Source organism: Hemiscyllium ocellatum, chromosome 23, assembly GCF_020745735.1.
Source record: "Hemiscyllium ocellatum isolate sHemOce1 chromosome 23, sHemOce1.pat.X.cur, whole genome shotgun sequence".
Taxonomy (NCBI): domain Eukaryota; kingdom Metazoa; phylum Chordata; class Chondrichthyes; order Orectolobiformes; family Hemiscylliidae; genus Hemiscyllium; species Hemiscyllium ocellatum.
Window position 1 is genome coordinate 59,166,590 of NC_083423.1, and position 23,300 is coordinate 59,189,889.

The 23,300-nt window shown below is 39.6% G+C and overlaps 1 long non-coding RNA gene across 1 annotated transcript in view; it reads right to left on the reverse strand.

The window, feature by feature from the left end:
- Positions 1–2,647: 2,647 nt before the first annotated feature.
- LOC132826962 (uncharacterized) overlaps positions 2,648–23,300 on the reverse strand; it is a 55,673-nt gene continuing 35,020 nt past the window's right edge. The window contains exon 3 of the long non-coding RNA XR_009645943.1: positions 2,648–2,684. This is a non-coding gene — a long non-coding RNA (uncharacterized LOC132826962). The remainder of the gene's footprint in view (positions 2,685–23,300) is intronic.

Below are 23,300 nucleotides of genomic sequence, written 5' to 3' on the forward strand. Positions count from 1 at the left end.
TGTGTAAATTCCACGTGAGAACATGTTTGTCTGCAATTACTGCATGTGTACATTTACAGATTAACTACATTGCGGTGGACCACAGCTGTGGGTGTCAGCTAACACTGCCAATCATATTTGTAAATATTTTGACTAATTGGAAGTACACATTAAAAGGCCTTTAATACCTTTGCCAGTTGTAGCTGTGTGACTGGGAACCTTGGTGGCAGTATCTGCAGGCAAGCCAACGTAGACACCTCCATAATTCCTTAATTATTGAAAAAAAAAGAATTATTATTATTTGTAAAAAGCTGAAGAAAATTTATCTTGCCAAAACCTAAGTTTATGCTCACACTTCAGTACAACTGCTATCCATAATTTTAGACACACACTGGGATATATAACCCTAACAGGATACGTTACAAATATACACTCCCAGCAGCAAGCCTACCAAGTGGTACAGCATGTCAAGAAAATTGCAGACAAGGTGACTACCACTTTGGTAGCAAAGGTTTCATGCATTCAAGCTTCACATTTTAATCGTATAGTTTGTTCCTTTCACCTACCCTACCCAGGCTACAAGACCCTCCTCCATTAAGAACCACTCCTTATTCCTGTGCAATGTTTCTCAGAGGTGGAGAGGATTTTCAGAAAGACAGCTGTTCTACTGGTGACTAACCATTATGAATAACTGCTAAACAAGCAAAAACTGTGAGGCCTCTGCGCAGAGAAAGAAAACTCACCATTACAAGTCACACTACAAAGGCAATCATTTAATGCAACAGTTCAACTATTTCTGACTCATCAACAATAAATACTTCAAGTTAACAATATTAGCTTGCATTTATATAGCACCTTTAACACCTTCTGCTTTTTGCAATTTACATATAAACAAGGAGCAGGAGTAAGCCACTCAAGTCTCTTTTGCCATTCAGTAAGAACATGGCTGATCTGATGGTAATCTCAAATCCACAGTTCCACCTTTCATCCCCTTGCTTCACAAGAATCTATCCACATCTGCTTTAAAAAAAATTCAAGTACTCTGTTTCCCTGACCTTTTTGGTCAGAGTGTTTCAGAGACTTATGACTCTCTGGAAGGATAAATTTCGCTCCTTATCTGTTTTGAAAAATGGACGATCCCTGATTATTAACACTGGTCTCTCGTTAGAATTGTTCTACAAGAGGAAACATCCACTCCATAACTTCCCTGTTAATACCCCTCAGGATTTTGTATGTTTCAATCAGGTCACCTCTTGCTCTTAGAAACCCCACAGGATACAAGCCTACCGTCTTCAACTTTTCCTATTCGGCAATCCACTTCTGAAGAAGGATCATTGGACTTGAAACATTAATTCTGCTTCTCTCTCCACAGATGCTGCCAGACCGGAGTGTTTGTTTCAGATTTCCAACATTTGCAGTCTTTTATTTTATTATATTTGGCAATAGCATGGCATCTTTCCTTAACTAAGGAGTGTACTATGCCTCTGTGACTCAATACTGCACACAGTACTTCAGATGCAGTCTCAACATTGACCCAGAAATAAAGCATAACCCTGTACTTTCGTGTTAAAATTGTCCTCGTAATAAATTATAACATTCTATTAGTTTTATGCATTATGCCTGCATATTAACCTTTTATGATTCATGCACTTGGATACCTAGGTCTCTCTGCATCTTAAGAGTTCTATAACCTCTTACCATTTAGATAATCTGCTTGCTTTTTTATTCTTCTTGCCGAAATAGGCAATTTCAGATTTGCTAGATGTTTGTCCACTCATTGAATCTGTCTTTCTGTAGCCTCCTTTTGGTCCCTTCAAAACTTATTATCTTTTCTATTTTATGACATCAGCAAATTTAAGTCATCATATCTTCCCTGTCTTCATCTGAGTAATTTACATCAATTGTGGCACACCATTTGTTACATCTTGCAAACATGCAAAATAACTTTATGCCTCCTCTGCTAACCAGAGGTTAACTGACTGGTTAACCAGTCAACCTTCTATCCATGCCATACTACCACATATTTTTACTTTCCACAAAACAACAGACATCAGTAACATTTTGTTGTTTAGTATTCTGTCAAGCTGACCAATGGAATATTAAAATTAATTCATTATAAATTATGTTTACATTGAAGATTCACTCTAGTTTCAGGCAGGAGTCGTTATCATTTTAGTTTTGGTATGCCTCTAGAAGATTATTCCAGTGAGTAGGATGAGAGAATAAAGTGAGAACCTGCAGCCAAAATCCACAGAGTGCATTTTGTCTCTTGACATTAAAGGTATTGCCCACATCCTAACCTAAACTGTGCTGACAACAGTCGATTCAATGTGTTGCATTGGAGCAGAGAGACTACTTGTGCAGATCAGAACAGGGACTTACATTCAGCTGAAGAGGCTGTGGGTTGGGGAAAGGGAAGAGAGACCCTCTTGAACATAGCAATCCAAACATATAAATTGATAAATGGTTGAAAATGCTATGCAAGAGGTCCATGGTAAGTTTATATTGGTATTTGAAAACTGAACATGCAAAGAATCACTGACCTATTATCTCCTGTAATCATTACCTTGAAAATTACACCAAAGTTTGCAATATAAATAATGCAACAATTATTCCTGTTAGATAACCTTACGTTGCATTAAGTTAAAAGAGAAAAAAAGTGTAATACATACCTTCTTTTCTCATCTTCTGACATTGACTCTGACCTTTCCACCACAATAGCAAACAGCATGAAGAGAAAATAACAAATTGTTGAGTTTACAATTTCTTTTTTCAACTTTTAAATTTACACTTCACATTGCAATTACCACAATAGTGAGACAATGGCTTGGGAGGATGTCTGGGTTGTACTCTCTCTCAAAGTTTTGTTGGAAGATGCAGCATAACTTAAACACATGCAAGTGAACTTCACCATTCAAACACCACAGTTCAGCATCAAACGAGCCGAAATGCAGTCTGTAAAATCTGAACTGTGATATAAAGGAAACAAAGCTATTTTGCACACAAAGAAACTAAGTAGCATCAAGATAATTTCCTATTATTTTACAAAACACGCTTTAATCTACCTGCTCCATGCAATCCTCCTGAAGCACAGACTATAAGGTGCAACCCAAACAAAGATGAAGAGGATTTCAACTGTATTGCAAATTTACTTCCAACAAAGCTAAAGTTGCACTTCAGTCTTTATTCTGAACAGACAAAATAAATCAGTTGACCTCATGAAAATGTATATTCCCATTACTTCTGAATTCAGCCAATTTAGACAACTTTTAGTACAGATAAAGTGGTCTTAACAAACTTAATTAATACGGCATTGCATCCGCCACGAATACATCTAAAGATCTAGGACAGGTTGCCTGACAACATACCAGTTGAGCAGAAGGACAGATTGCACCTGAATTGCAAGGGGACTAATATACCGGCAGGGAGATTTGCTACAGCTGCTCGGGGAGATTTAAACTTGTTATGTGGCGGGGGGGGGGGGGGGGGGGGAGGAGGAAAATAGTGAGGAAAGAGTTCAATCTGAGATTGGTACAGTTGGGAAAAGGAGTGAGTCAAACAGCCAGGGCAGGCAGGAACAAAGCACAGAACAAGGTAGGGCTGATGAGTTAAAAGAGACCTAACAGGGAAGGTTGATGAACTCAGGGCATGGCTAGGAACATGGGACTTACATCATAGCAATTACAGGGATGTGGCTCAGAGATAGATAGGACTGGAAGCTTAATGTTCCAGGATACAAACGCTATAGGAAGGATCAAAAGGGGGGAAGAGAGGAGTTGGGGGGGGGAAGGCGTTTTTGATAAGGGATAGATTATAGCTGTACTTAGGGAAGATATTCTTGAGAATACATCCAAGGAAGTTATTTGGGTGGAACTGAGAAATAAGAACGGGATGATCACCTTATTGGGATTGTATTGTAGCCCATTCAATAACCAACAGGAAATTGAAAAACAAATTTGTAAGGAGATCTCAGTTATCTTTAAGATTAATAGGGTGGTTATTTTAGGGGACTTTAACTTGCCAAACATGGACTGGGACTGCCATAGTGTTAAGGGCTTAGATGGAGAGTAATTTGTTAAGTGTGTACAAGGAAATTTTCTGATTCAGCATGTAGATGTACGTACAAGAGAAGGTGCAAAAGTTGACCTACTGTCGGCAAATAAAGCAGGGCAGGTAACGGAGGGGGAGTGTTACGAGACGGGGTAAACCCTTCTGCTTAATTTAAAACCAGCAACACAGAAAAACCGTGCAGTAATCTGTAAAAATTTGAAGGCTGGTATGAACTTGATGGGCTGAATGGACTGTTTCCACACTGTAGGGATTCTATGGTTCTATAAATAGCCAAAACTGTAACCTTTGTCCTGAATTTCCCAGTCATCAAGAAACTCCTTGCAGTGTTTACCTTGTCTAGTTTTGGTAGAATTTAAGATGTTTCTATGACATCCTTCTCCTCATTCTTTTTGACTCTACTGAATACAGTCCGAACAGATCTAGTTTCTCTCCGTACATCAGTCCTGCCATCCCGGAATCTGTCTGGTAAGATTTGTTGTACTCTCTGTATAGCCAGAGAAACATTCCTCAGATAGGGAAACCACAATTTCGCACAAATACTCCAAATATGTTCTAACAAGTCCCTTGCAATTGTTGCATGACATCCTTGCTCCTGTACTCAAATTGTCTTGCTGTGAAAGTCAACTTATCATTTGTCTTCTTCACCACTTGCTGCACTTCCACAATTACCTTTAATTACTGATGTACTAGGACATTCAGGTCTTGTTGCACTACTTACACCCATCAATCTATCTTTCCTAGAAATTTCCTAGAATTCTCACCTTTCCCAATTTATCGCCATTCAGGAAATAATCTGACTTTCAATTTTTGCTACCAAAATAGATAACCTCACATTTATCCACATTACATTTCATCTCCCATGCATTTCTCCACACACTCAACTTGTTCAAATCATACTGAAGCATCTCCGCATCCTTCTCACAGCTCACCTCCCGCCTTGGTTCGTGTTGTTATCAAACTTGGAGATATTACCTTTAATTCCCTCATCTAAATCATGAACATATATTGTGAATAGCTGGGATCCAAGCACTGATCAGTGTTGTAAATCACTAGCCATTGCCTATCACTTGGAAAAAGACTCATTTATTCCTATCCTTTGTTTCTTGTAAACTGGCCAGTTCTTTATCCATGTCAGTACACTAACTCTGATTCTATTAACCTCACATACTAATCTTTATGTGGGACTTTATTGAAAGTCTTCTGAAAATCCAAGTAAGTCACAAAAACATGCTTCCCTCATCAACTCTACTAATTAGATCATTGAAAAGCTCCAGTAGATTTGTCAAGCATGATTTCTCTTTCATAAATCCATGTTGACTCTATCCAAACCTGTCACCGTTTTCCAAGTGTTCTGCTTTATAATAAACTCTAGCATTTTCACTAACACCGATGTCAGACTAACCAGTCTATAACTCCCCATTTTCTCATACCTCCATTTTTAAACAGACAGGTTACATTAAGTACCCTTCAATCCATAAGAACTGTTCCACAGTATATCGAACTTTGAAAGATGACTATGAAGACATCCACAATCCACATCAACACATCCACAATTAGGGCCCCTTCCTTTAGTATTCTGGGATGTAGATTGTTGGGGATTTATTGGCTTTTAACCACTTCAATTTCTCAAGCACCATTTCCTAACTATTTCTGATTTCCTTCAGTTCCTCCTTCACGCTACACCTTGTAGTCCCCAACATTTCTGGGAAGTTATTTGAGTCTTCCTTTGTGAAGACAACCAAAGACTGTATCTAAAATAAAACAAAGAGCCACGGATTCCAGAAATTTGAAACAAAAACAGATGTTGCTGGAAAATCTCAGCAGAGGTGTGGAGAGAAAGCAGAACTTTCTGAGTTCTGAAGAAGGATCACTGGACCTGACATGTTAACTCCACTTTCTGTCGAATTTGCTGCCAGATCTGCTGAGTTTCTCCAGCAATTTCTATTTTTGTTTCAAAGTATGTACCTAATTGGTCTGCCATCTCTTTGTTACCCATTATAACTTCCCTTTTCTGATCATGTTTATTTTCATTAATCTTCTTCTTTTCACGTACCTACAGAAGCTTTTATAATCAGTTTGTGTGTTCACTGCAAATGTAGTCGTGTAATCTATATTCCCACCCTTAATCAATCCCTTTGTCCTCTTTTGCTGAATTCTCAACTGTTCCCAATCCTCAGGTTTGCTGCTTTTTTTTTGCTCTTGGGTATGAGTCTTCCTTGGATCTAATATTATCCCTAATGTTAGTGGAATCAAGGGTTATGGAGATAAGGCAGGAACAGGATACTGATTGAGGATGATCAGCCATGATCATAATGAATCGTGATGCAAGCTCGAAGGGCAGAATGGCCTACTCCTGCATCTATTGTCTATTTCCCCTGTTAGCCATAGTCAGGCCACATTTCCTGTTTTAGTAACAGACAGGAATGTGAATAGTTGTTGCAGTTCATCAATGTGCTCTTTTAATGTTTTCCATTGCCTATCCACCATCACCTTTTTAAATTGTGCTCCCCAATTTCTTCTGCAATCACTAACAAAGCACCAGCCCATAACCAGCAGTAACATCAATGCACAATTTAACACTTCAAAAATCAGAAACAAATTGTTCACTTGAAAATGAATCCTGCAAGTACTACTGAACAGTTGATCATTTCTGAAGTGGTCTTCATTGCTAGATGATTTCTGGAAATTGCACACATTTCAAGAACATTGTATTACAAGAATAAATACATTCTACGGTGTGGACCTCTGGATTATTCCAATTGTTCGAAATTTTGAGCATAATAAAGTTGTTTTCACATAAAAGGAAAAATATTTATCAATCACTTGCATTAATTAATCTGTCCTGCAATTCTGTCATTTTTGTTAATAGTCACAAGCTCTAAGAGGATTTATGGAATTGTATACAATTACAGTCACCTTGCTGTAGGAAGGATATTATTAAATTGGAGATGGTGCAGAAAAGATTTGCATAATTGTTATCATGACAACTATCATATTGAGAGGCTTTTGTGGTTGGGATTCAGAGAGGAGTTTCTGTTTAAATGTGTTTTCCATCATATAAAGGCACTGACATGAAACGAGGAAGGAAGTAGTTTTGGTAATGATTGTCACAGACTGTTTTGGAATGGAATCATATTAAGACGGCCACACTTCCTACAATTAAACCACAACCATTTCCCTCTATGTTGGGCACACAATGAAGAATGAGATTCCAGCCTGGAGTAATCGATATACCTTTGTGATACAATCTCAATCTTATTGCACCAAGTTGGTACATCTACGTCCCATACTAGAGCAAAGGATTATAAATTACTCAAGGTGAATCACAAATTCCAGCCTCTGATCTTGTCTTGAATTAGCTGATTAATATCCTGGCCATAAACAAATTTGCTGGGTTTCTTCTACTGAGGGATTCCTACACAAAACTAACTATGTTATGCGTGTGATAGGAGAAATGCATTGGTAATCAAGCCCCACAACTCCATCAGATGTGCAATTAATGTTGATGTGGTGTTGTAGTCACTAAGCTGGCGGAACTAATTTCCTTATATATTAACAATTCAGGTTAGTAAACACTTTCACCAGGCTTCATTATGAGTCGTAGACCAATGGAGAATCTTTTATACCAAGCTTCAGTTTGGAGAAAATCCAGTTTAGACCTAAGTCTTGGAATAGAGGTCACAGTTTTTTTTAAAAAGTGTTGGCAAAAGTAGTCTAAGTATTGAGTTGAGGAACCTCTTAAAAACTGTCCTTAAAAAAGGAAAGTAAGAAAACTATATATATATGAGAGAGAGAGATTTGCAATTCTCTCTATATACGGTTTTGAACATCTTTATGAAATCTCTGCTCAAGCTTCAGTTCATCCAATTTATCCAAATGTCTATTATATTCAAATTCCTGGAACATTCTTGCAAATCTTTTCTGCACCTTCTCCAAAGCCTAGTGCCAAGAATTAAACATAATACACTTGTTGGGGCCAAACTAGGTTAATCATGACTGGTTGGCATGGTGGCACTGTGGTTAGGACTGCTGCCTCACAGCGCCAGAGACCTGGGTTCAATTCCCGCCTCAGGTGACTGACTATGTGGAGTTTGCACATTCTTCCCGTGTCTGTGTGGGTTTCCTCCGGGTGCTCTGGTTTCCTCCCACAGTGAATTGGCCATGCTAAATTGCCCATAGTGTTAGGGACAGGGGTAAATGTAGGGGAATAGGTCTGGGTGGGTTGTGCTTCGGCGGGTCAAAGGGCCTGTTTCCACACTGTAAGTAATCTAATCTAATAACTAATTTTTATACTCTACACCCCTAATGAAAAAGCCCAGTATCCAGTGTGTCTTTCCAGCCACTTCCTCAATCTTCCTTGCTACTTTCAATAATTTAGGCACACGTTGCTCTATTCCTCTATCTGTTTCAAAATTGCATCTTTTTTTCATATTACCTCCCCTTGTTCTTCCCACCGAATGAATTACTTTACACTTCAGTGAAGGAGAAAATTAATCTCCACTTAGAGATTAAAAATCACTCAATGCGAGGTTATAGTCCAACAGGTTGATTTGGAAGCACTAGCTTTGGGAGCACTGCTCCTTCATTAGGACAACTATCTTATGAAGAAGCAGTGCTTCGAAAGCTAGTGCTTCTAAATAAACCTTCTAAATAATCGGCCCCTCCAAATCATGACTTCCATTTAGAGAGACAAGGTTTGACCAGGGATAGTCAGTATGGCTTTGTTAGAGGGATAGCATGTCTAACAATTCTAGTGGAACTTTTCGATGAGGTGACCAAGTGTTTGGACGAGGATAGGGCAGTTGACATGGTTTGTATGGATTCAGTTTTTGACATGGTTCTACATTGATAAAGAAGGTGGCCACGGTTAAAACTTAGCAAGTTGGATCCAAAGATGGTTTACAGAAGACAGAGGGTGGGGGTAGAAGACAGTGTGACTGCAGCCCAGTGTGCATTGGTGGTAACAAGGATCAGTCCTGGGTCACTTACTCTTTGTAATATTCACAAATTACGTAAATTAGAATGTGGGAGGGAGGAGGGATAAGAAGTAAGCTTGCGGATGACACAAAGACTGGTTAGATTGTTGAGGGGGGAGGAAGATGTTAAGTTACAGGAAAATGTAAACGGATTAGTCAGATGAGAAAGTGGGATTTAACCCTGACAAATGTGAGGGTTGATAGAAAGCAGCTATCGAAGGAATGTCATTTTCATAATGAAAGAATACAATAGAAGCAGGAGTAGGCCATTTGGCCCGCTGAGCCTGCTCCAACATTCATTCAGATTATGGCTGAGCTCCTCCTTACCTGCATTATTCCCATACCATGTAAAAACCCATCAAACTGTGTCTTGAATATATTTAATGAAGCTGCCTCTACCTCTTCCTTGGGTAAAGAATTCCATAGATTCAATACTCTCTGGGAAAAGCAGTTCCTCCTCATACCTGTCCTAAATCTACTCCCCCTAATTTTGAGGCCATGTCCCCTAGTCCTAGTCTCACTCACCAGCGGAAATAATTTTCCTGCCTCTATCTTATCTATCCCTTTCATAATTTTATATGTTTCTATTATATCCTCTCTCATTCTTCTAAACTCCAGGAGTACAGTCCCAGGTGGCTTAACCTCTCCTCAGAGGGTACACCCCTCATCTCCGAAATCAACCTGCTGAACCTCCTCTGCATGGCCTCCAAAGTCAATATATCCTTCCTCAAGCAAGGACACCAGAACTGCACACAATACTCCAGGTGCAGTCTCACTATTATCTTGTACAATTGCAGCAGTACCTCCTTGCTGTTAAGATTAGATTCTTTACAGTGTGGAAACAGGCCCTTTGGCCCTACAGGTTCACACTGCTCCTCCGAAGAGAAACCCACCCAAACCCGTTCCCCTACCCTATATTTACCCCTGACTAACACTGTGGGCAATTTAGCATGGCCAATTCACCTGATCTGCACATCTTTGGATTGTGGGAGGAAACCGGAGCACCCGGAGGAAACCCACGCAGACACAGGGAGAATGTGCAATCTCTACACAGACAGGCAGGAATCGAAGCCAGGACCCTGGTGTGATGAGAACTGCAACACAATACTCCAGCTATGGACCAACCAAAGTACTGTACAGTTCCACATGACTCACTACTTTTATAATCTATGCCACGATTGATTATGCTTTTTCAGCTACCCTTTTAACCTATCCTGCCAAAGTGCATATTCTCAAATCTTCCCACATTATAGTCCATCTGTCAAGTTTTTGCCCATTTGTTTAATCTGTCTATATTCCTCTGCAGACTGTGTCATCCTCACCATTTGCTTTCCAGTCCTTCATTGTGCCATCCGCAAAATTGGCTGTGATACATTCACTTTCCTCATCCAAGACGTTAATGTTTATTGTAACGAATTGTGGCACCAGCACTCATCCCTGTGGCCCTCCAGCCCGTTATCCCAACTCTTGGTCTTCTGTTAGTTAGCCAATCTTCTATCCATATGCATACACTACCTCCAACACCATATCTTATCAAGTAGCCTAATATATGGTACCTTAGCAATGCCTTCTGAAAGCCCAAATATGTCACAACCACTGCTTTCCCATTATCTATCCTCCTTATTACTTCTTCAAAGAATTCTAGTATATTTGTCAAGCTATGCTGACTCTGCTTGATCATTTTATGTATTTCTAAATGCTCTGCTATTATATTCTTTATAATGTATTCTAACATTTTCTAACAACAGATGTTAAGGCAACTGATGTATATTCACTTGAGTTTTGTCTCCTTGTTTTCTAAAATATAGTGGCAGTTGATTAGATTAGATTCCCTACAGCGTGGAAACAGGCCCTTCTGCTCAACCAGACTACATTGACCCTCCAAAGAGTAACCCACCCAGGGCCATTTTCCTCTGACTAGTGCACTTAGCACTATGGGCAATTTAACATGGCCAATTCACCTAACCTGCACATCTTTGGACTGTGGGAGGAAACCCACGCAGACACAGGGAGAATGTACAAACTCCTCACAGACAGTCGTCCAAGGCTGGAATTGAACCTGGGACCCTGGTGCTGTGAGGCATCAGTGCTAACCACTGAGCCACCATGCCACCTTTTGCCTACTCTTGTTCCCATATCCCTCCATGCCTTGCATATTCATGCGCTTATCTAAAAGCCCCTTAGAAGCCCTCTCATATCTGCCTGCACCACCATCCCTGTCAGCATTTGGAGATGCCGGTGTTAGACTGGGGTGTACAAAGTTAAAAATCACACAACACCAGGTTATAGTCCAACAGTTTAATTGGAAGCACACTAGCTATCGGAGCGCCACTCATTCTTCAGATGGTAGTGGAGGCACAGAATTTATAGCAAAAATTTCCAGTTGATGTAACTGAAATTATACATTGAAAAATATCTTGATTGTCTGTTGCGTCTTTCATCTGTTCGAATACCATGATAGTTTCACTTCTTTCATGTGTAAATCACAAAACCCTTTTTAAAAAAAAAGTTGTATTTTCAGATTAGCTGTAACAATGAGTGTTAGCTAGACAATATGTTGAAGGTGTTGGCCCCCTATATTCTCTGTCTATGCCATGATTTTTAGATTGATTCTAATCTGAAAAGTGAGATAACACAGTTTTACATGAATTCATGCAGTTTTTCAGTTCAGAGTTTTACATGAATTCATGCAGTTTTTGAGCAAAGTACAATGCAACTCTGCAAGTACAAATTCACCCCAAAAAATATATGTGTGCAAGTGGGTCTTTGTCTGTTTGTGTGTGTGTGTCTGTCTGGGTTGGGGGTTGTGAGTGTGAGAGAGCGTGTATGTTGGTGTAGTGAGTGTAGAGTGTCTTACGTCTGTGAGGGGTGCATGTGAGAGTGTTGGGAATGTGCGTGCATGTCTGGGGTGAGGGTTGTGAGTGTCTGTGAGACAGAGTGTATATGCATGTGCATGAGTGTAGAGTGGTCTAAGTCTCTGAGAGGATGCCTGTGTGAGTGTGGGAGTGTGTCTGTCTGTAAGGGTATTTGTGAGTGTGTGTGTGTGTGTCTGTAAGGGTGTGTTTGTGTTGTGTACATGTGTGTCCTTGTGTATGTGTGACTGTATAGGAGTGCCTGTATGTGTGTGTAGTGCAATGGTGGTCACCTGTAATGTGACATGAACCCAAGGTCCCGGTTGAGGCCCTCCCTATGGGTACCGAACCCATATGGGTTCATGTCAGGTGATTACAGGTGACCACCATTGCACTATACACACACACACACAGACAGACACTCCTACACACATACACAGGCACTCCTATACACACGTATACACGGACACACATGTACACAGGCACGCACACTCTTACAGACATACACACTCCCACACAGGTATCCTCTCAGAGACTTAGGCCACTCTACACTCATGCACACACATATATACTCTCTTTCACAGACACTCACAACCCCCCACCCCAGACACGCACACACACTCCCACATTCACACATGCACCCCCTCACAGACTTAAGACACTCTACACTCACTACACACAAATATATACTTTCTCTCACACTCACAACCTCCAACTCAGACAGACACAAATACACAGAAAAAGATCCACATGCACACATATACTTTGTGGGGTGAATTTGTACTGCAGAGTTACATTGTACTTTGCTCAAAAAACTGAGTGTATTGATGTAAAAGTCTGAGCTCAAAAACTGCATGAATTCGTGTAAAACTCTGTTATCTCACTCTTCAGATTAGAATCAATCTAAACATCATGGCATAGACAGAGAACACAGGGGGCTAACACCTTCAACATATTGTCTAGCTAACACTCATTGTAAAAGCTAACCTAAAAATGCAACATTTTTTAAAAAAAGGGTCTTGTGATTTATACATGAAAGAAGTGAAACTATTATGGTATTCGAAGTGATAAAAAGAATCAACAGACAATCAAGATATTTTTCAATGCATAATTTCAGTTACATCACACTGTAAATTTTTGCTATGAATTCTGTGTTTTGGGATTGAGCCCTCCACTATCATCTGAAGAAGGAGCAGCGCTCCGAAAGCTAGTGTGCTTCTAAATAAACCTGTTCGACTATAACCTGGTGTTGTGTGATTTTTAACTTTGTTCATCCCTGTCAGTGTGTTCCAGACATCTACCACGCTCTATTTAAAAAACTTCCCCTCACATCTCCTCTGAACTTTCCCCTGTCATGTTAAATGCATGCTCCCTAGTTTTAGACATTTCAACTCTGGGAAAATGATTCTGACTGTCAACTCTATCAATGCATCGTATAGTTTTATAGACTTCTATCAAGTCTCTCCCCAGCTTTGGCCACTCCAGGAGAAAATAATCCTAGTTTTTCTAGCCTCTCCTTATAGTTTATACTCTCTAATCTAGGCAGCATTCTGGTAAATCTCTTCGGTACCCTCTCCAAAGCCTCCACAGCCTTCCTGTAATGTGGTTACCAGAATTGGAGTCATAGAGATGTACAGCACAGAAACAGACTCTTCGGTCCAACTCGTCCATGTGAACCAGATATCCTAACCTAATCTAGTCCCATTTGCCAGCACTTGGTCCATATCCCTTTAAACCCTTCCTATACATATACCCATTCAGATGCCTTTTAAATGTTGCAATTGTACCAGCCTCCACCACTTCCTCTGGCAATTCATTTTATACGTGCACCACACTCTCTGTGAAAAAGTTGCCCCGTAGGTCCCTTTTAATTTTTCCCCTCTCACCCTAAACCGATGCCCTCTAGTTCTGGACTCCCTCACCTCAGGGAGAATACCTTGTCTATTTGCCATATCCATGCCCCACATCATTTTATAAATCTCTATAATGTCACCCCTCAGCCTCTGATGCTTTACGAAAAACAGCTCCAGACTGTTCAGTCTCTCCCTATAGATCAATTCCTCCAACCCTGGCAACATCCTTGTAAAATCTTTTCTGAATCCTTTCAAGTTTCACAATCGGAGGGAGATTGGAATTGCATGCAATATTCCAAAAGTGGCCTAACCAATGTCCTGTACCTCAACAGCATGACCTCCCAACTCCTATACTCTATGCTCTGTCCAAAAAAGGAAAGCATACCAAATGCCTTCTTCACTATCCTATTTACCTGCGACTCCATTTTCAAGGAACTGTGAATCTGTACTCCAAAGTCTCTGTTCAGCAACACTCGCCAAGACCTTACCATTTAAGTGTATAAGTCCTGCTCTGATCTGCCTTTCCAAAATGCAGCACCTCACATTTTTCTAAATTATACTCTAAGTGTAGCTTAATCAAAGTCTGATAAAGCTGCAACATGACATCCTGACTCTTGTACTCAATACCCCGACCAATAAACCCACACTTGCTATACCCTATGCACAGGTTCCTAGTACTGTATTGGAGCTGTTCAGATCAATAAAGACAAGCATGTCATACAGCTCCTTTACCATCCTGTCACTTGTGTGGCCACTTCCAGGGAGGCGTGGATTTCAATCCCACGAGCCCTCTGTGCATCAATGCTGATCAAGGTCCTGCCATTAACTACATACTTTTCCTTAACGTTTGATCTCCCAAAGTGTAGCACGTCACACTTGATTGGATTCAACGTTATTTGCCATTTCTCTGCCCATATCTGCAACTGATCTATAACCCATTATATCCTTTGACAACCTTCTATAGTATCCATGACTCCACCAATCTTTGTGTCTTCTGCAAACTTATTACATTTTCATCCAAATAATTTATAAATGTCACAAATAGCAGAAGTCCCAGAGCAGACCCCTGCAGAACTTCACTGGTCATGCATCTCCAGGCAGAAAAACACCTTCCACCAAAACCAGTCTACGCATTGTGAATGCAGAGACTACTGCCATAACATAAATGCCTTGCACCTTTCCGTCAGCAAAACTTTCTAACCTTTTCTTTGATCTTTGACAATGAAGTCACCTAGAACGCACGTCACACAAATTGCAGAACAGGTTATACAATCACCTTCACTTACCTTAAATTTAAAGTTACAATTCCAACAATCCACATATAACCTCAATTGTAACATATGGTATAGCTATACAAAACCCTGGTTCAAGCACAACTGGAAAACTAAGAGCAAATCTGGGCACCATACCTTATGAAAAAATGTGCTGGCCTTGTAGGAGTACAATTTGGATTTACCAGTATTTAATTTTGACTCTAAGACTCCACATTTTTCTTTATTAATTCACCGGATGAGAGCATTGGTGGCCAGGCCAACATTTATTGCCCATCCCTAATTGCCCAGAGGGCAGTTGAGAGTCAGCCACATTGCTGTGGGTCTGGAGTCACAGATCAGGTGACTGTGGTGGATTTCCTTCTCTAAAAGGACATTAGAGTCTTAATTTCAGATTTTTAAATTGAATTTAAACTCCCCTATCTGCCATGGTGGGATTTGAACTCAGGAGCCCAGAACATTACATGGGTCTCTGGATTAATAGTCCAGTGATAATACCACTAGGCTATCATCTCCCCTGGAGAAGTATGAAAAGAGATTAAATAAACCAAGGTGTTATTATCCAAAACTTAAAAAAATTAAAGGATGATTTGATCAAGATTTTCAAGATATTAAGGTTTAGTGGATGATGTGAAAGTATTTGTGCTGGTTAAGTCGTTGAAGACAAGGGATCAGTCTAAACATTAGAGCTAGACTTTCAGCAGTGAAATTAAGAAACATTCTCAGATACACAGGATGGAAAAAAATTTGGAACTTCCTTCTACAAACAGCAATTGAATGTTTGATCAATTGTTAATTTTAAAAAGGAGATTGATCATTCTGTTATCCAAAAGTATTCAGAGATCTGGAGCAAAGGATTTAGCATATGGAGATAGGTGGTGGAACGCATATGATCTCACTGAATGGCAGAACAGGTTCACAGTGTGAGAACTCCCCATAAATTCCCATGCCATTCCCTAAATGCTTTGGTAAGACTCTGAAAGTTTCTATCAACACCCAAGTCTATGTCCACCTGTCACTTTGCTGATTTCATAAGTACTGTAGATTCACCTCAAAATATTTCCTGAACACTGATACAGGTTTGTTTTGATTGTTTTTTGATAAGTGTTAAACATAGGACTTTGAGATTGCTTGAATTATTAAATCAATCATTAGCTTTGTTCTATAGGTTGTACTGCTATAATGTGACAGTTGTGTCCTCTGCAACCTCACGCTACAAAAATCCTGCTGTAGAAGATCGCTAATAGAAAATTGCTATACCCATTCAGTAGAAAGTTCACCTTCCCCAATCAATGTTCACAATTTGTCAATTGCGCTGTAGCCAATTTGCACGAACAAAATGCATGTTATAGCAGAACGACCTGTAATTGTTTATTTGTGTAAATAATTCAAGGATTTAGCTGTGAAAGAAGACATTTTTTTTTCCTTTTGCTGCTTACAGTATCTTTTAAAAAATCAAATAATGCCTTTAATATGAAAGTAATGTGAAAGACCTAAGTTACTCCTACTAGATCCATATACTGAACTGACTGTATCACTAAATGTGCATTTCTACTCAGTATATTAATTTAGCTGATGGCACAATACCTCAATTAACAACCTTGTCTATTTTTAAAAAACAGAGTAGTCCCTGTTATAACATATGGAGGAATGCGACAAAGCTTCTCAAACTAGATACCCTTTCTAGTGTTATGACAATAGCTTGGGAGTAGTTTACTTACTCCACATTATGAACCTGGAGGGATTTGTCAGAAGAGAAAACTAGGACAAAAGCACACCTGTTAACATCTGTATGATAATACAGCTCTGTCATCTGTCAGGCTCAGTAGATCCTCCAAATCATCTAGCAAAGTCATTGTAGGAGTGATCCAAATGGGAATAAATTTCAGGAGACAGCAGAGTTTGGGCACATGGCAGCTTATTCAAGCGATCACCGGTATCATGCAGGGAAAGGCACTTGAGACACTCCACTCAGGGCTGTGTCAAATGCACTCTACCCTAATACAAGTAGATTATCTCTTTTTTTAAACATTTTCCTGTCCTTTTCTGACACCATAGCATACATCCCCTCCCCCTGTATTTTTAGTCATGCCAGCTGCACTGTGTTTAGCTGCCAATGAATTAGATCAGGAACTTTTAAAATTTTCCCACTACAGGGACTATAAAATAATGTTGGTTTTTCATAAGTTCTTTAAGGCCATGTGGTTACACCTCATGTGAGAATTCTAACTAACAAGTTGCATCTCAAATGTATTCATTCAGCCTACATTCCAATGCCTGATAGGCACTGTCCTCCACGTCACGATAAGGGGCCCAGTTCTACCACCTGAAACTACTTTGAATCTTTTCCTCTAATGATTTTGATGGTTTTCGGTTTATAAATGGATCTATTACTGCTTCGGACTCCAAGTCTATGATTATCTGAAGGACCTTACTAAAACCTACTCTTAATATTGTAACAAATTAATGAGTTGTTTCTCTTGAATCACTTAATCAATATGAAATGTCCTTATCCACGTAAGCAATTTTAGCTGCACATTTTATCTAATTTATTACAGAACTGCTATGGTTCTACTTCAAAACACTACATTAAGTATGTATTTTCCCACACCCTAACTACTGTCTACCATGTTCTGCAGAACTTGTCAGGGCAGTTGTCAGCCATTTTGTGTAGCTTGGGCAACCCTAACAGTCATCAGTACACACTTTAAACAAAAATATATTCGCTACAAAAAGATTTCAATAAATTAAAGCTCTTTCTGGATGATTCAAAATACATTTTACTCGGTAAACTGTTCTAATCTGCAAGAATCATGGAAGTAGATACTACATAAATGAGAACTAAATTAAAACTTGAAACTGAAAACCTACAGGATTATGAAGTACAAGTAAGGGGAGTGAGCTCATTCAAAGCAGCAGAACAAGCTTTATCGCTGATGGACTTTAACTCTATACAGTATCATTCTATGAAATTAAAGTAAAAATAACATCAATGTTAATTGTCTTACAGTCAGCTCAATTTTGTGTGGTTGACAGCTTGTTTTATTGTTTTTCTCATTATTTCCTGTATTTGTGATTTTTGTCTTTAGTTTTTTTTATCTGTAATTCATCTGAACTATGGCAGGTATAATTGGGTACAGTGGCCCTCATGGTAAACGTGGATAGGTGAGAAGGGGGTGGATAGTCAGGCAGATTGAGCCTGACAGGTGAGGGCAGGTAATTGGACAGACGATCTCTCATTGTTGGGATGTGGGAATATTGAGAATGTAAAATCTGGGATACCATTTATCAAATGCAATAACTTTTCATATGCTGTTTAGTCAAAGAAAGATATCAAATCAAATCAGAATTTCAGTTACAGGATTTCAGAAACTGCAATTGCTTTCCTTACAGTGGAGAAGATTAAGAGGAGATTTAATAGAGTTGCTTAAATGAAAGGAGAAAGTGAGGACTGCAGATGCTGGAGACCAGAGCTGAAAATGCATTGCTGGAAAAGCGCAGCAGGTCAGGCAGCATCCAAGGAGCAGGAGAATCAACATTTCGGGCATGAGGAAGAAGGGCTCATGCCCGAAACATCGATTCTCCTGCTCCTTGGATGATGCATCCGCCTGCTATGCTTTCCAGCAATGCATTTTCAGCTCTGATCTCCAGCATCAGCTCTTGCTTAAATGAAAGAAAGGTTTTGGTACAGTAAGCAGTGAGAAATTTTTGTCAGTGACAGGAGGATCAGTAACTAGAGAACCAATTTGATTGGCAAAATATCCAGGGGGGCATAAAGGACACAAAAGTACGCAGTGAAGTGTTGTGATCTGGAATGCAGATCTGAAAGAATAGTAAAAGATAACTTTCTAAAGGAAACTGAAAAGCAAAAATTAAGCTACAGAAAGAAGGCAGACAAGTGGAACCAATTGGTCTTTTAAAGAATCAGTACCGGCACAATGGACCAAACATTGCACAATTTTTAATTCTACCCAGTAACTACTGTGGCAGCAAAACTGATGATGATGTAGTGGCACTGAAACATGAATACCTGGCTTAGCAGGATAGGGTTGCAAAACCGAAAGACACTGTCAACTTACAAGTATTTAGTTTCATTGCAAACATTGAAACAGATCAACAAACAATGCAAGTAAGCTCCTGAATTAAGTTAAGTGGAACAAAAGTTAAGCTTTATTTGAAAAAATCATGAAGGAGAACAAACACTAGACATCAGAAGAATAACTTACAACACAGAATAGGACTATTCCTGACATTTTCAAATAGCAGTCATATTAGTCCCATATTCCTGCTGTTTGTCCATAACTAGAAAAGTACGGTGGCACAGTGGTTAGCACTGCTGCCACACAGCACCAGAGACCCGGGTTCGCTTCCTGCATCAGGCAATTGTCTGTGTGGAGTTTGCACATTCCCCCTGTGTCTGCGTGGATTTCCTCCCGCAGTCCAAAAATATGCAGGTTAGGTGAATTGGGCATGCTAAGTTGCTCATTGTGTTAGGTGTAGGGGAATGGATCTGGGGTTGCTCTTCGGAGGGTTGGTGTGGACTTGTTGGGCCGAAGGGCCTGTTTCCACATTGTAGGTAATCTAATCTAGATTAGTTTGGGTTATCTGGTTGGCCTGAAGGGTCTGTTTTCCTCTCTACGACTCTAAGTTTAAGGGACGATGATAGAGGCAGAAAACCTCATAACATTTAAGTATCTTGATATGCACTTGTGATGTCAAGGTATACAAGGCTATGGGCCACATGCTGGAAATGAGAGTAGGATAGTTAGGTAGTTGTTGCTTAGAGTCTGGGAGTCTAGTGTTTATATACCTGTCCAACTGTTTACTAGATTAGATTCCCTACAGTATGGAAACAGGCCCTTCGGCCCAACAAGTCCACACCGACCCTCCCAAGAGCAACTCACGCAACCCATTTTTTAATCTAAAATTATTGATTCAGCTTTCACTACCGTGACAGATGGAGCATTCAGGTTTGCACAACTAAGTGAGAATGATTTTCTTGATGGATCTTTAACCAATAATTTTAAATCTATGACCTTATGTTTATGTCCTCAAGATCAATCATTTTTGCAACAAATCCAGTCTGTCAACCCTTACACCATGATATACTGGGCTTGGTCAGATGCTGTTGTGCTTCAAGAACACATTTGTCACATTTACCTCTTGCAGCTTCATCCTAAGCCTGCCTTTATAAAAGGAGACTTACTTGTATAGAATGTGTAACTTTTCAGTCTAACCTTTAATTTTGTATTTTATGCATGAAAGGGAGAGGTTGGGGAAAGAGGTGTGCTTTTTAAAAATTCATTTGTACAGTTGATTTGTGAGTGGTATCATAAAGTTGAGGTCTTGTTGTTTATATGCATTTTAATGAAGTTTTACCACTCGAAGTGGAGATGAGGTTTTACAGTTCATTGCATTTAAAAAGATTGAAATAAAACTGCCGAGCAGCAGGTGTCCAGTGGCACAGACATACAGAATAATTCATAAAGTCTGCCAATCCAACTGTTTGTGCCCCAGGGAGTGAAGGACTTGAAAACAGTTTAGGGAACTTATAGGTTTGCTCTGAAGTTCAAGTTACAGTGTACTGAGCTTGCAGCTTGTTTTGTGTGTCTCGCGGAGAGTGAGGAAAAACCATTTCGTGGCTGCACAGAAATTTGTTGAAAGGAAAGAGATTGCAGCTGTTGCATCCTGAGTCTGAGTAAGGAACCTTAGCATAGAAATGTTGGTAACTCTTTACTTGAGGTTTTGGGTGTTTTTAAGAACTTTGCTGGGGTTTAAAGGATAAAATGACCGTGAATACTTTTCTGACGTTTGTAACGAAATCATTCCAATATTTTGTCTAGCTTTTGATTTCTTTTTAAAGTACACTTGTAACTCTCTTGAGTCTGTTCTTTTGATTAATAAAAGTTAGGATTTAGTAAACCAGATTCCAATCTGGGGGGTAACTTGCCCAGTATTAACATCGGCTGGAATCATCACAGGCAACAGTAAGTTATATAGAACTCACAGCATGAAAACAGACCATTTGTTCCACTTGGGCTATGCTGTTGCTTATACGTCACAAAAGTCTTTTCCCAAACAAATGTTTTCTCTCTACTGTGATATAAATTGTGTCTTATATCGGTAATATATTTTGGTTTTGAATTTGGGGTTAATAACAAAAATTTCTTTGTGCTTGAATGTTAGTAATTATTGTGTAGCCATGGTGATTTACTGTAAAACAGTTTGAAAAAGTATTTAAGTCAGCCTAAAGTGTTCTTGTTTACCTTATGTTGTTTTACCATTTGGTTAGGTTGACCATTGTGCTTTAAGGACTTATAGAATTTTTTATACTTTTTCAAGCCTGGGGAAATACCCATAGCTTAGAGAGAGAAACTTTTGTCCAGTTTTACTTTGTGGCAGTTCTATGAAGACCTTGCATGGAAATGCAAGTATAAAGCAGTTCACTCAAGAGGAAAGGTATATAATGAAACTAGATTACATCAGAGTAAAGACGTTCATGATGGTCCCAGACTAGAAATGTTGGGATAAGTTCAGGCATATGATGACCTAACACAGTACGCAGACAAGCCAACAGGGGTGAGGCCATATTAGATTTGGTACTGGGTAATGAACCAGGCCAGGTGTTAGATTTGGAGGTAGGTGAGCACTTTGGTGATAGTGACCACAATTTGGTTATGTTTACTTTAGCGATGGAAAGGGATATGTATATAACATAAGAGTCATTGCTGGGGGAAAGGCAATTATGATGTAATTAGGCAAGATTTAGGTCGCACAGGATGAAGAAGGAAACTGCAGGGGATGGCACAATTGGGCTCAATTAAAGAGATAGGATTTATAATCATCTAGAGAGGAAAAGTCAATTAGGGATCGTCAACTCGGTTTTGTGAAGGGTAGGTCATAGCTCATAAATCTTATTGAGTTCTTTAGGAAGGTGACCAAACAGATAGATGAGGGTAAAGCGGTTGCTGTGGTGTATATGGATTTCAGTAAGGCATTTGATAACGCTCCCCATGGTAGGCTATTGCAGAAACTCTGGAGGCATGGAATTGTGGGTGATTTAGCAGTTTGGATCAGAAATTGGCTAGCAGAAAGACGACAGAGGATGGTGGTTGATGGGAAATGTTCATCCTAGAGTTCAGTTACAAGTGGTGTACCACAAGGATCTGTTTTGGGTCCATTGTTGTTTGTCATTTTTATAAATGGCCTAGATGAGGGCATATAAGGATGGGTTAGTAAATTTGCAGATGACAATAAGGTCAATGGAGATGTGAATAGTGCTGAAGGATGTTGCAGGTTACAAAGGGACATAGATAAGCTGCAGAGCTGGGCTGAGAGGTGGGAAATGGAGTTTATTGTGGAAAAGTGTGAGGTGATTCACTTTGGAAGGAGCAACAGGAATAAAGGGTACTGGGCTACTGGTAAGTTTCTTGGTCGTGTAGATGTGCAGAGAAATCTCGGTGTCATTGTACACAGATCCCTGAAAGTTGACCTCCAGGTCGATAGGGTTGTTAAGACAGCATACGGTGTGTACTGGTAGAGGGATTAAGTTTTGGAGCCACAAGGTCATGCTGCAGCTGTACAAAATTCTGGTGCGGCTCCAGGTGGAGTATTGCATACAGTTCTGGTCACCACATTATAGGAAGGATGTGGAAGCTTTGGAAAGGGTTCAGAGGACAGTTACTAGGATGCTGCCTGGTATGAAGGGAAGGTCTTATGAGAAAAGGCTAAAGGATTTGAGGCTGTTTTCATTAGAGAGAATAAGGTTGAGAGGTGATTTATTTGAGACATGTAAGATAATCAGAGGGTTAGACAGGGTGGACAGTGAGAGTTTTGTTTTCCTCAGATAGTGATGGCTAGCACGAGAGAACATATCTTTAAATTGAGGGGTGATAGATATAGGACAGATGTCAGAGGTAGCAAGGGTGTGGAATGCACTGTCTGCAACAGTAGTAGACACCCAACTTTAAGGGCATTTAAATGGTCATTGGATAAACATATGGATGAAAATGGAATAGTGTAGGGTAAATGGGCTTCAGATTGGTTCCACAGATCAACACAACATCAAGGGTCGAAAGACATGTACTGCGTATAATGTTCTATAATTCCAGAAATCAGCTATTAGAAGTTCCAGTCTAGGAGTTGAAGCACAGTTACCTAAATCTATTAAGGTGTAAGGAAAAAGGAATACTAGTGCAAGTATTGTACAAAGGTTGCAGTTGGGTACTTAATAAGGGATTTTATTTTAAACCTTGTAAATGGTTTTTGGGATGAATGGGATTATACTTTTATGGTGTT